The 17,346-nt window shown below is 36.1% G+C and overlaps 1 pseudogene; it reads left to right on the forward strand.

Annotated features, from left to right (window-relative positions):
• Positions 1–10,346: 10,346 nt before the first annotated feature.
• On the forward strand, positions 10,347–15,410 carry LOC113780911 (annotated as a pseudogene).
• Positions 15,411–17,346: the final 1,936 nt, after the last annotated feature.

Genomic DNA, 17,346 nt, shown 5'->3' on the forward strand with positions numbered 1-17,346 from the left:
ACCACAAGCCCACCTAAAACAAATAGCCCATTTCCTTTTTCTTCTTCTTTTCTTTTCTTTCTCCTTCTCCCCATCCGTTTCCTCTTCTTCTTGTTCGGCCAGCTGAAGAAAACTTCAGCCGGTGGCCATGGAGGCTGCCGGTGGCGCCGCCGCCGGTCGCCGGTGACTTCTCCGGTCGCCAAAATTTCTCAAAATGCACCCCCTCACTCCATTTTTCGCGTAGGTTCCATTTCCGGAGTTAATTTTTACAAAAGATGACCCGAAGGTGGCCGAAAAGCAAAAAGTCAGTCCAGTTTTTTTATTTTTTAAAACACTATAATCTTCACTAAAAATCATAAAAATTATGCCAAAACCCTCCTTATAACTTCTACATTATAACTATAATCTAAGTTGGACAAGAAAACAACATAAAAAGGCTAAATTAAGGCAAAACAGTCCCTAAAATTCCTTTTGGCATTTTTTCAAACAATTAACATGCATTCACAAGAAACATTTCCTTTTTCTAAATCTGGTTCATGCCATTTCCCAATTTTTAACAATACAACAACAACAATGCAAGGCAGCCAGCAGAAACGAAAGAAAACTAAACAATGCAGCATTGATTTAATATGACAAAAAAATTACTAAAAGTATACCTCAATAAATATGAAAATCTTTCGGTTGAAGTTTTGATGAAATTTCCAAGCCTTGACCGATAGCTGCCTTTTCCCTTTTTTGTGTTTGGATTTTGTGGAAGAAAATGTGTAGAGGGAGCCCTTTTTTTTTGTTCCTCTTGTCTTCTTTCTTCTGCCCAAGTCCGAGAGAGGGAGAGAGTGAGGTGAGGAGCTTTTCTTTTTTCTTTTTTTTCGGTCCAGAGACCAGAGAAAGAGCCGAGAGAGCTTTTTTTCTTCTTCTGTCCCCCTTTTTGTTTCTTGTCTTTAGAGCAAAAATAGAGCCGAGAGATGTCTATTGGGAGAGAAAGTGGAGCTTGTCCTCAATTTTGCCAAAATGATGATTTCTCAACTAATGAAAAGACAAGTCCATGGCCATTGAGTGTGAAATGGGTTAATAGTTAATTTGGTGAAACAAAATGATCAAAATGATTTTTTTGATTTTTTTGATTTTTGTTGTTTTGTTTTGTTTTGTTTTTTTTCCTTTTCGTAAAGCAAACCTGCAAAAATGAGAAAATGCACATTAAAATGCAAGAAAATAAATAACTTATTAAATAGAAAAATCCTGAGAAAATATTAAAAATTGACAAAAATTTGGTGTCTACAGCTGCATTTAGCAAAACTTTAAAAAAAAAAAAAAGAAGAGGGAATGCTGAAAATCGAAAAACCGCCGGTTTAATCCGGTTCGGCGGTTTTCACTGTTCAACCGGTCTTTGACCGGTTTTCTAGCAAAGTCAACAATGTCATTGAACCGGACCGGTGCCATGGCCGGTTCGCGGTTCAACCGGTCGAACCGGCCGGTCCGGTCCGATTTTCAAAACATTTGTTGTAGAAGATTAGGGCTACAAACGAATCGAGTCGAGTCAAGTTTTTGGCTAATCAAGCCGAGTCTCGACTAAATTTTACCAAGTTCGAACTCGAGCTCGAGTTCGACGAGCCGACAATTTAAAACTCGAGCTCGAACTTGAAAAAAAATAAAAAATAAATATTTTATTTTAAAAAAAATAAATAAAATAATATTTTTTTCCTAATAAATAATAAAATATTAAGAATATATATGTAATTTTACTATTAAAATAAGAAAATAAAAATATATATACTTAAAATTAAAAATATATATACTTAAAATTAAAAAAAATAAATAATATTATATATATATTCGAACTCGCGAGCTGGCTTAATATTTTGAGCTCGATTTCGACTCAAGCCAACTCGAGCTCGATTCGTTTGCGGCCCTAAGAGGGTAAAGTGATAATATGTCAGGAACTGATTTAGGAGTAGTGTCGTTTTATTCAATAAAGCTTGCGTTTAGCCAAATACACTGAAGGATGCACGAAACGGTGTCGTCCTACTTAAAGCTGTCCGTTGGTCATTAATTGTAGTTAGTTACAGATATTTGCATAAAACCCTAGCTTGTAACAGCAATTCTGTTAAGCAATTAATACCAAATTGGTTAATCTGTTTTTTTCTTTCCTTTCTTCTGTCATGTTCTCTCTCCTTTTCTCTCTCTCTCTCTCTTCCCTTTTCAGACCCTTTACTCTCGGATTCCGGTGAATATTCCGGTCATTAGAGCCTTCGGTCCTAACATAATAACCCTTATTGTCAGGAATTGGGAGTGCTACGTCACCGTTTTAAGCAATTTGTATAAGTAAAAGGAAGGAAACAACGCATAAGTAAGACGGCGTCGTAATGGCTTGAAATCAGATGAAATTAGGGCTTAAGTGGAACGGCGTCGTTTTGATAGCCAAATAAGAAATTAGTTTAGTCGGTTAGCTTGTCTATTTGTACTCATGCAATTGGTGGTAGGGTTGCAAACGAGCCGAGTCGAGTCGAGCTTTGAGTTAATCGAGCCGAGTCTCGACTAAATTTTACCAAGCTCGAACTCGAGCTCGAGCTCGAAAAAAATAAAAAATAATTATTTTATTTTTTAAAAAATAAATAAAATAATATTTTTTCTGAATAAATAATAAAATATTAAGGTTATATACGTAATTTCACTATGAAAATAAAAAATAAAAAAATATATATAATATACGTAATTTTATTATTAAATAAAAATAAAAATAAAAAAAATTATATATATTCAAGCTCGCGAGCCGGGCTTAATATTCTGAATTCGAGTTCGAGCTCGAGTTTGACTCGAGCCGCTCGCGAGTGGCTCGATTCGTTTGCAGCCCTAATTGGTGGGAAGTGGTTTGTTAGGATGGCGGCAATGTTTTGAAAACACCAGACCGGCCGGTTCGACCGATTGAACCGTGAACCGGCAATGGCACCGGTCCGGTTCAATGCCATAGTTGACTTTGTCAGAAAACCGGTCAAGAACCGGTCGAACCGTAAAAATCGCGATTGAACCGCTATTGAACCGGTTTTCAACCTTCCTCTTTTTTTTTTTTTTTTTTTTTTTTTTTTGTAAAATGCAGCTATCAAGATTCGAACTCAAGAGTCAAGACTTTTGTAATAGAAGACCAATGTATTAACTGTTGCACCATCACATCTTATTAGTTTTTTTTGATAACTTATTTATATAAAGCAAACACTTATATTTCTTTTTTCTATTTTTCTTACAAAATCTCATCCTCTCATGGCTCTTTCTTTTTAATTTTCAACTCTCTCTCTTTCTCTATCATCTTTTTTTTTGTCACTCCCTTTTTAATCAAATCTCTTTATTTTTAATTTATTGACGTTTTCTTCCATCTTTTAATTTGGTTTTTGTCCATTAAATTGAAAAAAGTTAAAAAAGAATTATTTTTTTTAACCCAAATTATTTAATGCTACAACCACTCTCTTTTATCTCATTTTTTGTTTCTTATCAAGTTTACATTTCTATTTTCGATTTTCTTGACTTCCTTCGAACTCTAAACTTCCTTTTTTAAATTGCAATCTCTAAAACGTAAATTAAAATTTAAGTTCACAATATCTAAATTCTCATAGACGTGAATTTTGTATAATTTCAAAATATTGTGATATTTTTGGATTGGATTTAGACATAATTGAAATCGAGATGAAATTATTTGTTTTAACTTATAATTTAAAATTTTATTTTTAAAAAATCCAAGTTATTAAAAAATAGTAAACCTTTCATCATATAAAGTATTAAATTAATCCATTACATGTCTTATTTTGTACATATACATTTATATAAATAATTTTTAAAAAAATTCATTGAACCGAGATTGAACCGATCCGACCGGTTAAACCTCGACCATTTCATTTCACCGGTTCAATTAACGGTCCGGTTTTTAAAACATTGGATGGCGGGTAATTGAATCAGGATTGTAAATTGGGGAGGGCCAAACGTTGTCGTTTTGATTAAATAGGGATTTAAAAGTCAGTTAGTTAATTAGTGGCTGAGTCACGGACGCTGTAATAAAAGCGGGGCCCACTGCTTGGCAAGGCACAAGAGTAATAACAGAAATCTGTTTCTTTCTTTCTCAACTTCTCTCTCTCGCATTCTCCCTCTCTTTCTCTCATTTCTTCTTATCTCTTAATCCTTTCCAATTGAATGGTTAATCACTGCCAATTGCATGATTAATCATTCTCTTCTCAACTTTCCCTCCCTTCTCTCCTCTGCTCTTCTCTCTCCCTCGTCTGAAACCCTTTCCCTAATTTCCCCAATTCCTGATTTCTCTGATTTCTCCCTTCAGACATCCAAGATCAGGTCAGGTACCTGACACTTATACTCTCAACTCTCGAGTCTCCGCTAACCACAAAAAGAAAAAAAACGAAAGGAAAGAAAAGGGGAAAAGGAGGAAGCAAAAATGGTGTACTACTTCAAAGCGAGACCTGAGGCCGGAGATTACACCATCTTCATGAGCCTCGACAATCACGAGAACGAGGAGCTCTTCAAAGACGGCTTCCCTGAAGACGTTTGGTAATTCTCAAACCCTAGCTTTTTTCTAATTTAGGTAGCGTATACATTGTGTGAAATTTTAGATTTTTGTTTGGATTTTGGAGTGTAAAATGGTTTTCTTGATGTTTTACGTGTTGTTTATTAGCATCTAATTTTGTATTTTGAGATTGTATTGAGTTGAGAATTTTAGTGCTCCGTTGAGTTTTTGGTTATCGGTTGAAAAAGTACGTCTCCTGGAAAATGTTGATTTAGATTAGTGGCTATTTAATTTTGTTCTTGAATTCTCGGACCTAAATTTAAAGCTGTTCTTGAATTCTTGAAGGAAACCATTGTATTGGTCCTTTATTTAACCACTTTAATGCTTTAAGCTGTTTGTTTCTCAACAATGTTGCATTCAGGACAGTGTCTACCAGCAACTATTCTGTTACAATTTTAGAATGACATAGCCATGTGTTTGAGGAAATCATGAAATTGTAGTTAAGTTGATATGTTCTTAGGTGGTAGGTGTAACTAGTAAGTGCATGAACTTCCTTTCCTTTCATAATTTTATTATACCTGTGAATCATGGTGTCATGCTATAGATTTCCCAAGGGATATATGTGTCTTTTGATGGGCAAGGAGGTTATGTGCCGTTTGTTTCAGTGCATTGTTTTTCATACCTGTTTGCCACTTATTGAAAACCTGAAGTCGCCTTGCAGGTTCCATGTGGATGAAATGCCATCCGCCCATGTCTTTCTGAGATTGCACAAGGGCCAAACATTTGATGATATACCAGAAGGTGTACTGGAAGATTGTGCACAATTAGTCAAAGCAAATTCCATCGAAGGTAAATTCTTATTTTCCTGTTATGTGCTGTTTCAAAGAGAAACTCTTTTTGTTTAATGGAATTAGTCTTCAGCTTCAAAAGCTGGTGAAATTTATTTTGCCCCGGTTTTTGAGGAATAAATGAGAGTGTGTAACGTATAAAAATTTAATCGAATGGGGAGAAAATATGGACACATCTCCTTTTCTTAATCTCTTATTCATTCATAATTAGCCTGACATTGTCATGTGGCAGGAAATGAGGTGAACAATATTGATGTTGTTTATACTCCATGGCATAATCTTAAAAAAACTGCCTCCATGGACGTTGGCCATGTTGGTTTCCACAACTCAAAAATGGTGAGTCTATATTATTTTTAAATAGCTGGAGTATGATTCTCATTGTGCCTTGTGCTTCAGGATATGAAGTTCCATTCTCTGTTGATGGTAGACAAAAAATTTACCTATATCTGATCTTGGTTCTGCTTTAGGTTCGTATCGTCAAAGTGGAGAAACGAATAAATGAGATAGTTAATAGATTAAACCGGACAAAGGTGGAAAGGAAACCTGATTTGAAAGGTATGACTAGCAATTCTCCTTTAAGATATGTTCTGCTACACCAAACTGTTGTTCTTGTCTATATGCTTTTGTTTTGTCTGTCTTCAGCTGAGCGAGAAGCAGTTAATGTGGTAGAAAGTGCTGAAGCTGAACCAACTGTTCGTGATCACTTCCACGATTACAGGAAATATATGGATGGGATCGAAAAGGTGGAGAAAGCTATTCTGGAGCGAATTGAGAAGCTGGAGACACAAATAATAAAAGAAATGAAGGGGACAGAAACTTCGATTAGGAAAGATCTTAACCAGGTCAGCTTCACATTTCATCAGTTTTCTTTTATTCCTTGTTCCTTTGTATTGCATGTACCATTGTTTTATTCATTGTTTTGCATGTACCAAATGCAGATTTCTTCTACTGGAAAAAGGCGGTTCCATGTTGAATGGGCAAGGCTGTTGCTGAATGCAGCTGCCATCGGTGGAACCTTTTTTATGCTGTCTGTTGCTGGGAGGAATGCAAACAGAATGATGCGTGACGTCGGGGAGTACGGCAAGGAGACAGTGGATGCTGTTGTAGATTCTATTAATGAAGTCAAGACTAAAAAATTACAGTTGGTCAAAGGGCCATTATTTTCAATATGGAATAGGGGGTGACCACCCATTAGTGGGCAAATATTGATAGGTCTTGCTTCCACAAGAAAGATGTTTGCTTGTTCTGCTGTTTGGACAGTTATAGTATGGCGCTGCTCAAGGAATCAATATTATGGAAGAGAAAATCTATTCTGTAATAATAGGACATACATTCAAAAACTGAAAGAGACTTGGTTGATAGGGACCAATTTATTGTGCTTATTGAGAAGTTTTGTGAAAATTGAGTTTTAGTTTGACTCAATAAAATGGTCAGGTAAGTATGAGTTGTCAAAAAATCCAGGTGACCCACCATTATTAGTTAGGATAAACTTTCAATTGCTCTTTCTTAGACTGTAATAACAGTTTTAAGATTCTGATGAAAAACCTGGTGAATTGTGTTTAATCTATGTCTTTAGTTTTAACTTGATTACAGTTTGGTTTAACTCTTGAGTAGACTGTAACTATTCAAGTTGAATCTGGGTGTCTTTTCTGTGAACATTGAGATATATTTTCTGTAATAATAATGAAAGGATGAAGATTTCGAGTGGGTAAAGACGTAATCAAACATTGGCATTGGAAAAAGTGGCAGGGCACTCTTGTTACGTTAATGGGGGGTGTTCTCAATTGACTTTTCAACTGATTTTAGATTCTAATTTTCCAGCATCTATGTTCTTGTTTGCTTTTGTGTCTACATTTTAGATTATTTGTAATTGGCAAATGAACTGAGAACTGAAATCCTGAATCTTCCCAATAGTATCTTTTGCTAATTCTGATTAAACACCTTTTTGTTAAATGTAAAGCGAGCGAAACAGCCCCATAGTAATGCATTTGTAATCATATCTGCTAAATCTTATTGTTTTCCTCTGGAAAAGAAGTAATTGTTGCTCTATTATGTTAAGCAATTTGAAAGTGTATTTTTGGAAAGGATAAGTTGTTTATCACAAAAAGTTTGTTATTATAATGTTTGCTAGTTTATCTAGTGGGTATGATGTATTGATAGATTCTTTTTCCTAACATGTACATTGTGTTCTGCTTGGAATTTTGAATCAGGCTGATGATGGTCTTGCGAATGAGGATAGTATCAGTCGACTGCCAGATGATTTGCTGTCAGATGTCCTTTCACGTTTGGACCTGATAGAGGCCGTTGGGACAAGAATTTTGTCAAGAAGGTGGAAAATTGTTTGCAAAGTTATGTCTGAACTCCACCTAGATTGCCTTGACATGTTTAGGCCTAATTGCTCTCACGATATGGGTAGCCATCGGGTAAAGTGTAGGTTTTTGGAAGCTGTAGATCAGTCTTTACAGCTTTATTCAGATCAAAGCATAACTTATTTGAGAATTTCATGCTGTTTCATGAAAGAATTTGAGCCCAAATTCACTCAATGGATGCAGGTTGTAGCTACTTTAGATGTTCAGGAACTTGACCTCAAATTTATCTGTTCTTCTTTGCCTCTTTATGAACGTGTAAAATCCAACATGGGTGAGCTTTTCCCTGTCTCATTTCAGCTTCTTACTGCAGTAGCTACAATGAAACATTTGCGCTTATTGGCTTGTTCTTTGCAACCAAGTTTCCCTACCCAATTTAATTCCCTTGAGGGCCTTTATTTAGACTTGGTTCACCTGAGTGATGGAGAATTACCGAGAATGTTGTCCTCTTGTGTTAACCTTCAGACTCTTAGACTCGGATTTTGTAAACTTACTCCTAAGCTTTCTATCTCTGCTCCGTGTCTCCAATTGAAGTTTCTGTATGTTCATTCCTGTCCTGGTTTGGAGGAGATTGATATCTCATATCTGTGCTGGCAACCTGCTTACTTTTTCTTTCTTTCACAATGGCCCGATAAAGTTTTCGCTCTGTGTTCCCAAACTAGAAGATGCACGCATCACCTTCACTGGCAATGGTTCCATACCTTATTTTTTTGGAGAAGTTCTGAAGGACTGTCCTAAGTTAAAAAACTTATTATTCCAAACACACAGTGACAAGGTTTGTATTGACTATCAATCATCATTTTCTGTGTCCAATTCTTGGCAGTGGTATTCATGCTTTTTGTTTCTCTTGATTCAGCTACAATATACACCTGGAAAGATGGATATGTTCAGCAATCTTAGGACATTATATTTTGTCCCAATGATCACGTCTCCACCTGATCTACTGAATGTTGTGCCTATTTTGGAGGCTTGTCCACATTTAGAAGAATTTCGTCTGCAGGTTAGTTACTAAATCTATTAATTTTTCCCATTTTCTCCCCTTCTTTGTGAGATTTTTTTTGGGGGGTGGGGGTGGGGGGTGGGGTTGATTTATAGTTAGCGTCTTTTTACCATCTTTTTGGAAACATTGTAAAAGGCTAATATTCTTTGACTTAGCATAACTAAAGCAAATTAGGCAAGAGATATTGGCCCTTTCTTCGAAGAGATTGGATTTTCAAAATGGCATTGTTACATTTAATTTGCTTTTAAAATTTGTGGTGCTTTTCGCTAAGTGAATAAATGCTGAATGAATTTCTTTAGTCTTGAAGATTCCATTTCCTTAGGTCTATTTGGGATAATATCCTCTGTTAAGTACTCTGTGAAACTGTTCTTTTTGCCATTCTGAATGTCTTTTGTACAGCGTTCTCTAACTGTCATATTTTCTACTTGTACCGCCCCATTTTCATTTTTTTGTTCTCTAAGTCCATGACCTTCACTCAGAAGCTGTATTCTAGTGTTTTAAGATCATCCTTATGGCCTTCAGTGTGAATTGATGTTAGTCATGGATGCTTATATGAAGCATTTAAGTTGATTGCCTCAACTAGGGTTATTGTCAAATCAGCTTGATTACAAGCTAGGCCAATCTTCCATCGAGAGTTGGTTGACTTTAAATTTCGAAAGTTAGCAAAACCAGAATGACTGGATTTCTTTTCAACTTTTGATGTTTTATGTGTACATATTCGTGATTTGCATAGATGATTAGAGGTTTGACATATTTGTTTCAAGGTCAATTTTTGCTCTATGACATCAGATGTAGGGGTTTCCATCCAATTATAACAATTTATCTGTAGAAAAGGAAGGAAATTTTTGTTTATATAATTTCCACTTCCATTATAAAATTGATATTGGATGGAATCTGAGCTGAACATCTGTTTAGTTGAGCATAATTAGATTAGATCACTCTTTGGCATAATTTGTTAGTGGCCCTAGTTGTAGTGTTGCCATTAATGTCCATAAAGTACAAGATTATCTTTTTCTTACATCTTGTGGATTTGTAATGTATGAGATTCTTCGTTTATTTGTTAAATTGGTTGAAAATCGTTTCAATATCCAATTTGTAAGATGTAAATCTCTCTTTAGATGTCGATACCTTTGCATGTCTTTTTTCCTTCTTCATTCTGTACGAGTTTTGTTTTAGCTGTTGATGGCAGTGTTGTTTCTAAAAGGGCAGTATGTGAATATTTAATAGTTGAAGTAAGTGTTTGCATGCTTATTCCATAGTCGGTCCCAATTTGAAGGCAAACCTTGCTGCTTACCTGCTACATCCCAACGTCCTTGCATGGCTTGGCTTGTTCTTTAAGCTCCGCTTCTCCCTTTTAGAATGCAGTATGGGAATAGTTGACAGTTGACATATCAAATAAGTGTCTGCATGCTTATAGCGACTCTTATTTTTTGCTGCTTACCAGCTATATCCTCGCATCCTGGCGTGGCTTTGCTCTTTCTCTGAGCCCTGCTTCTCCCTTCCCACTCTCCCTGTTCCTACCCCAATAAACAGGCCTATGGAATATAGCTGATCCATAGGTACTTATTTCAGCATAAACTTTGGGAAATAACATTGTTCTTCTAACGTTCTCACAGCATGTGTTTTTTGCACTTTTTGTCACGCTGCTTTTAAAGATGCAAGTCAGAGGTGTGACTTCCAATGGTGTCACTTTGAAGAGACAATGCTGCTTAAATCAGGAATCTACTGTTGCAGTCTGTGGGGAGATTTTTAAATTTATCACTTGTTTGTCTTTTGTTTTTCACCCTTCTTTGTTGATGCCACAGTCCATTGGCATGGAGAAACAACTTAACTGCCCGTCAAACTTTATTCTCCTGGTTTTTTGTGTCTCTCTCCTTTCTACTTCTTGTTCATGCCACAGTATGTGTAGGAACCAGCAGGCTTTGCCCAAGGTGACCTTTCTTTTGATGTCCATGACTTTTCATTCAACCAAATTCTCTTCTCCAATCTTAAGTTATGTTTGAAGGTTATAATTTAAGCAGATATTAATTGAATGATTTTGGCAAATTGAAAGAAGTGAAAGCGTGCTATGAAAATTATTGCTTGTTATTGTGACTAAAATACTTGGTTTTGTTTCTTTGTGCATCTTCAGTGACCTGATAAAATAAAAACAAATGATTATTAGTGTACATCTTTCTCTGAACTTATTATGTACTCTTCACTCTCCTCATTTTGGTTTCTCATTTTAGAAGGTTGGGCATCACATGTTCTATCGATGCATTTAGCTAAGAACCTAACTGATTTATTTTGGCTTTAGTTACTTTGTCCAGGTTTTAATGAAGAAAGAGGAAGAGAATGGCCTCCCAGACACCTTGGTCAATTAAAAGAAGTGGAATTTAATGGATTTCATGGGACAGTAAATGAAATTCATTTTGCTACTTATCTACATAAGTAATAAAAGTGCCAAGAGTTTGGTCGTTTTTCACGTGATTCGTCGTCCTCACGTGACCTTCGTTGTTATGTGTTTAGTGCATTGCCCGAGACCTAGGTTAGACTAAAAAACGCTGCCTCTCTTCTCTTCTTCCTTTTCTCTTCTCTTTTTTTTCCCCATTCCTTCCTCTTCCTCTCTCCTCTCTCTATTTTTTCCTCAGACTCTCTCCGTTCCCTCCTCCTCCGCCGAGACCTAGGTTAGACTAAAACGCCGCCTCTCTTCTCTTTTTCCTTTTCTGCTCGTTTTTTTTTCCGTTCCTTTCTCTTCCTCTCTCTATTTTTCCTCAGACTCTCTCCGTTCCTTCCACCGCCACATCATCTCCCTCTCCGACACCCAACATCACAAGTGCCCCATCTCCCACCAGCCCTGGGATTCTAGAACTTCCAATCCCTCCGCTAAATCCTCGCTGTCATCAGCATCATTCACTGCCTTCCTTCCTAGATCTCCACTCCCTCGCCCTTCATCTCCTCAGACTCTCTTCGTTCCCTCCTCTGCCACCATATCATCTCCCTATCCTCTATTAGCTCCTTCTACACCCAACATCACATGTTTCCCTTCTCCCACCAGCCCTGGGATTCCCCCCTCTGCCTCCCTCCGTTTCAAGTCGTCGTCGCTAGATCCCCTCCCAGGATCTCCACTCCCTTGTCTTCACTTTATTTTTAAATTTTTTGCTCCTCTTTTTTTCTTTTTGTAGGTGGAATATCAATATCAGGTAGTATTTCGGTATTTTTGGCTTTTGGGTTCTTTTTCTGTTTCACTGTCTACATGGGAAGATGTTTTTGTGTTTTTTTTGTGATGTTATATCTTGAAATTCTAGGGCTTAATAGCTGATCATTTAGTGGTTTTTTTGTGTCTTGACTGGTTGTATTTTTTTTTTTGCTTATTCAGAGGATTTTTTTTTTGAAAAACTGGTGGTTTAGTGTTTCTTTTCCACCCCACTTTGTTTCTGATTCTCTCTCTATGCCTTGCTCTCGGCCTCCTCTTCACCTGCGCCTCCGCTAAAGTCTTCTTCGAGGAGCGTTTCGATGGTATCTTCATCTCCCGATCTCTCCCTCTGTCTTCTACTTGTTCTTTTTCTGAATGTTGAAGTAGTAATTGAGTTTGGTTTTCAGTTATTTTCAATTTGTCTTAGCTTTACTTGTTGAAATTAATTTGTGGAAGATCGGATTTGGATTAGCGGTTGATGTATGGATTCCAGTTTTCTGATTGGATGATTTGAAATGTGAATGGAATTCTGGTCTGTTACCTAGATCTGTTGATTCTGTCTATATGAAAGTTGAGACTTGGATTTCTTTTTGATGATTCGATGTAATGGTTTGTCGGATGTAATTGATCTTTTTTTTATTTGTATGTGAGGACTGTTTTCTGGACAGTACACTTGCTTCCCGGATGTTGCTTGGTTACTAGATAAGTTAGAGGTGTGATTTTGTGCGATTCCAGGGGGATGATGGTGATGTTATATGATCTGTTTATTTAGCTTTCCAGTTGAGATGTTTGGAAAGAATTGAATATGTTAACGGTTTAACAATGTTATTGTGTCGGTCCTAGCCTCCTAGGTGGCTTTGAACAATGTTTTCGTATTGTTGATGGTTAGTGTTATCAACTGCACATTGTTTCAATTGGACGAATATGTTTCTGTAGAACAATGTATAATCATGTCAGCTTGTTTTTGTGTTTTGGACACCCCACTTGTGCTAGGCTAAGGGAGGAATGTTGGAATGTTGGTAGATAGCTTTCTTAGATATCATTTTCTGTCCAAAGGGAAGTCTGTTAAAATGTAAAAGCAGTTTCTGTTTGATTTTTGTACTAAAATGAATGTAAAAGCAATTTCTATTTGATTGTCGTACTAAAATGCTTTGTGCTGATAAACACTTTTAGATGGATGGGAGAAACGGTGGGTAAAGTCTGACTGGAAAAAGGAAGATAATACTGCTGGAGAGTGGAATTATACTGCTGGTAAATGGCATGGAGACGCCAATGATAAAGGTAACCTTTTTCGCCCTGTATTCTTGGTGCACTATTGGATGTGAACTTGGAAGTTAAGGGTACATTGGATCTTAGCTTTGATGTCCCAATGCAGGTATTCAGACCAGTGAAGACTACAGATTCTATGCCATTTCAGCTGAGTTCCCTGAGTTCAGCAACAAGGATAAAACCTTAGTGTTCCAATTCTCCGTGAAGCATGAACAGAAGCTTGACTGTGGTGGTGGCTACATGAAACTACTCAGTGGTGATGTTGATCAAAAGAAATTTGGTGGTGACACCCCATACAGGTCATGCCTTAGCAATCATTGTTATTTCATTGTATATTCTTTAATTCCTTCAACAGTGGTTGATTCTATAGAACTTTTGTCTTCAGTATCATGTTTGGACCAGATATCTGTGGCTACACAACCAAAAAAGTTCATGCCATTCTCAACTACAACGAAACAAACCACTTAATCAAGAAGGACGTCCCATGTGAAACTGACCAACTCACTCATGTCTATTCCTTCATCCTACACCCAGATGCCACTTACAGCATCCTAATTGACAATGTTGAGAAGCAGACTGGTAGCTTGTATTCTGACTGGGACCTTCTTCCACCAAAGAAAATTAAGGATCCAGAGGCCAAGAAAGTAATTGCATTTTCATTTCCTTTCTGATTAACATCAACTGATATTTTGCTGTGGTTATGGTATTAACTAGGCCTTTGTGACAGCCTGAAGATTGGGATGACAAGGAATACATTCCTGATCCTGAGGATAAGAAACCAGAGGTGAACAAATTCTTTCTTCTGTTTGCCATTTTTTTTGGGTTATTCTAGCGAGAAAATGATGATAAGAAGCACTTTTTTCTGTTCATACAGGGTTAAGATGACATCCCTAAGGAGATTCCCGATCCTGATGCCAAGAAGGTATTTTTTATTAGAATCCTGTTTCCTGTATTGCCAACATGCACCTATACTCTGTTTGGAACAGTGATGATGTTGCTGATGCGTGGTTTACACATTGCAGCCTGAGGACTGGGATGATGAAGAAGATGGTGAGTGGACGGCCCCAACCATTCCCAATCCAGAATACAAGGGTCCGTGGAAGGCCAAGGTGTGTTGGATCTGAATTCGGGTTTGATTGCAATTGTTCATTGACTAGCTGTGTTTCTCAGTATATTGTTTCTGTATCAGAAAATCAAGAATCCTAACTATAAGGGAAAATGGAAGGCACCTTTGATTGATAACCCAGGTTTGCCCTCTTTTTGGAATGATCATGTATTTTGTTAAACCATAGATGTGTAAGTTGACTCAGATTGAATGTTGCTTATGCGTGCAGAATTTAAGGATGATGCAGATCTATATGTTTACCTGAACTTGAAGTGTGTAGGCATTGAACTGTGGCAGGTGAGATTACTTCTCAAGTGTTTTGAGATATTGTTTCTTCTCATTGGATTCAACTGATTGATGGATGGAAATATATGTCCTCTTCAGGTGAAATCTGGAACTCTATTTGACAATGTATTGGTATTTGATGATCCTGAATATGCTAAGAAGTTGGCCGAAGAGACATGTGGAAAGAATAAGGATGTATGTGGAATTTTTTTTTCCCAAGCTATGCACAAAAAAATTAAAAATAAAAAGGTTTAAATTATTGTCATCTGCTTGTTGACACATGGAAATGTTCATGTTGTAGGCTGAAAAAGCTGCTTTTGATGAGGCAGAAAAGAAGAGAGAGAAGGAGGTACTTTTCATTAATTCTCCTCTGTTGCATGACGTCTTGAGTACATTTGAATTCCATTTCTGTATAGTTTGGACTTTGGACTTCCTTTATACTGCATTATTTGAATAGTGATCATTTGATTATGAAGAGACAACTTATATCTCAAACTCCTGTCTGATTTTGTTTCAGGAAGCAAAGGATGACCCAGTTGATTCTGATGTAAGTTCCTGACTAAAATGTTGTTCTCAAAGGAGACTCTTTTTGCTCCAGATTTTATTTGTGATATGTTCTTATTGCATGCACTTTCTTATTAGGCTGAGGAAGGCGATGATGATGATGATGCTGCTGCTGATGAAGCAGATAGTGATGATGCAGACACCAAATTAGAAACAAAGGAAGATGTTACTGCCGCAGCTGAGGAAAATGTTAAAGTAAGGGCTTGTCTAATCTTTCAGTGTTGAGTTAACTATGATGACTTGTTATCAGAAATTCCAATTGTTTTAACTCTCTTACTTCCACCCTTTTTGCAGGACGAGCTGTAGGAAAGTACGTGAGTGCTGTGGTTGGCCAAACATGGTGCTGCGAAGAAGAGCTTTGTTGGCAATTGAGCTGCCATTAGAACCAAAAGAGAAACATGCCTGTTTTAGTTTTAGATTTATGAACAGTCTGGACTTGGAACATTAGCGGTGTTAAGATTGATTTATTTCGCAGCTTTCAGCATTAGTCTGACATGGATGCTCTTTCATGTTTTGGAATTAGAGCCCCATTCCGTCAATTTGTTAACTAAGCTGTAAAACTAAAACCCCTTCGGCAACCATTGGCTATGTTGCAGCTTTGACCCTTTGAGAAAGTGTAAATTATTTCCCTTGTTCTGATTATCCCTTTTCTTAACATTAGTCCTCAAAATATTTTTATTGTTAACGTGTCTAAAAGAAAAGGCCTTCTTATATACAAAAACAATTAATGTCATTTTTATACACAAAACAAGTAATGTTATTTTTAGTGTGAAGTGCCTTGATGAATTTCGCTTTGTGTATTTCAAGCTTCTCTGGCCTCCAAAGACGAAAATTCGCTGAGAAGATAAGAGCAACAGCCATGATGAAAGGATTATTTTTACTACCATTACTTCGTTACAAGGAATAAAGGACAATTCATGAGGTCCTAGAATCTGTCTTCTGCCTTTGTTCAGTAGTGCCGCTTCTGGCTTTGTTTAGTAGTGCCGCCAGGACATATGCTGTCTTTGTAGATTCCATGAAGTACTACGGCATTTTTACAGTCATTGGTTCTGAATTTCTAATATAACAAATTTCTTTTTTCAAAAAAAAAAATAATGGTCCCTCTATCCACTTTGATAACAAAATTAATTATTTTTTCCTAAATTATTGGGTTGCAATCACTTGTTTATGCCAAGTTCTAAATAATTATATACAAATGAGAGATAAATTTGTTTGTTTCATTATAATTTTGCTCTGTCTACGTATATTAAATATGTATATTAATTAAAATAAAAAAATGATATTTTGTATTTGTTTGTCTCTTATTGATACATTTTGTTTCTTAATTTTAAAAAAAGGTTAGATTAGGTAGACTTAGATTTATTTCGTATGTAATTGTATTTACTTATACCGCATGACATTTGATCTTGTATGTATTAATGAATTATAATATTGTATATATTTTTTTGTTGTATATTAATATGTTTTAGATATTACTGATTATAACTATTAAATAGTTATTGTTCCTTTGTTTCAACCATTTGTAAAGGATTTGAATTATAACATTTAGTTATGAATTAAAGGCTCGTAAATCTTAAGACAGAAACAATTGGTTTGTAATACAATAGCTTTGTCATTTACGATTTTTTTTCCTATTATTTGTATAGAATAAAAAATGTTTTTTTTTACATGGAATTGGAATTTTGTGTTTCTTGTCTGGTAATAATGTTTTCATTACATTGACCTCAGTTTGATGTTAAGCTTTGATAGTAGATGTTTCAACGGAATGTACTTATTAGCCTTTGATGTTTAGCAATAAAGTTGATGCTAACTTTCGTTACAAAAAAAACACGTGGCTGCATTTTTTTTATCCAGTGTGATCCATCAAAGCAGAAAAATTAGCTCTTCAGGCTTTTTTGATGGGTGTAATATTCCTATGTAACTAGGCTTTTGCCTCCAACTGAACCCCCCCGCCCTCCCTCAAACAACAAAAAAAGAAAAAGAACCAAAAATATTTCCCTTAGCTTCCATTTATCATACCTCAGTTCTCCGAAAAGAACAAAATATAAATTATTTCCCTCGTTCTGATTATTTCTTTTCTTAATATTAGTCCTCAAAATATTTTTATTAATAAAAGTATCATAAATTGATACCATAATAACACAGGCATAACCTTTTATACAGTGACTATGTTACATTAGAAGATATTGAGTACGCTAGGATAGTGGCGCAGTCATGATCAAATACATAAAAATACAATAATTTGAAAAATATAAAT

Source organism: Coffea eugenioides, chromosome 8 (genome assembly GCF_003713205.1).
Source record: "Coffea eugenioides isolate CCC68of chromosome 8, Ceug_1.0, whole genome shotgun sequence".
Lineage (NCBI taxonomy): Eukaryota > Viridiplantae > Streptophyta > Magnoliopsida > Gentianales > Rubiaceae > Coffea > Coffea eugenioides.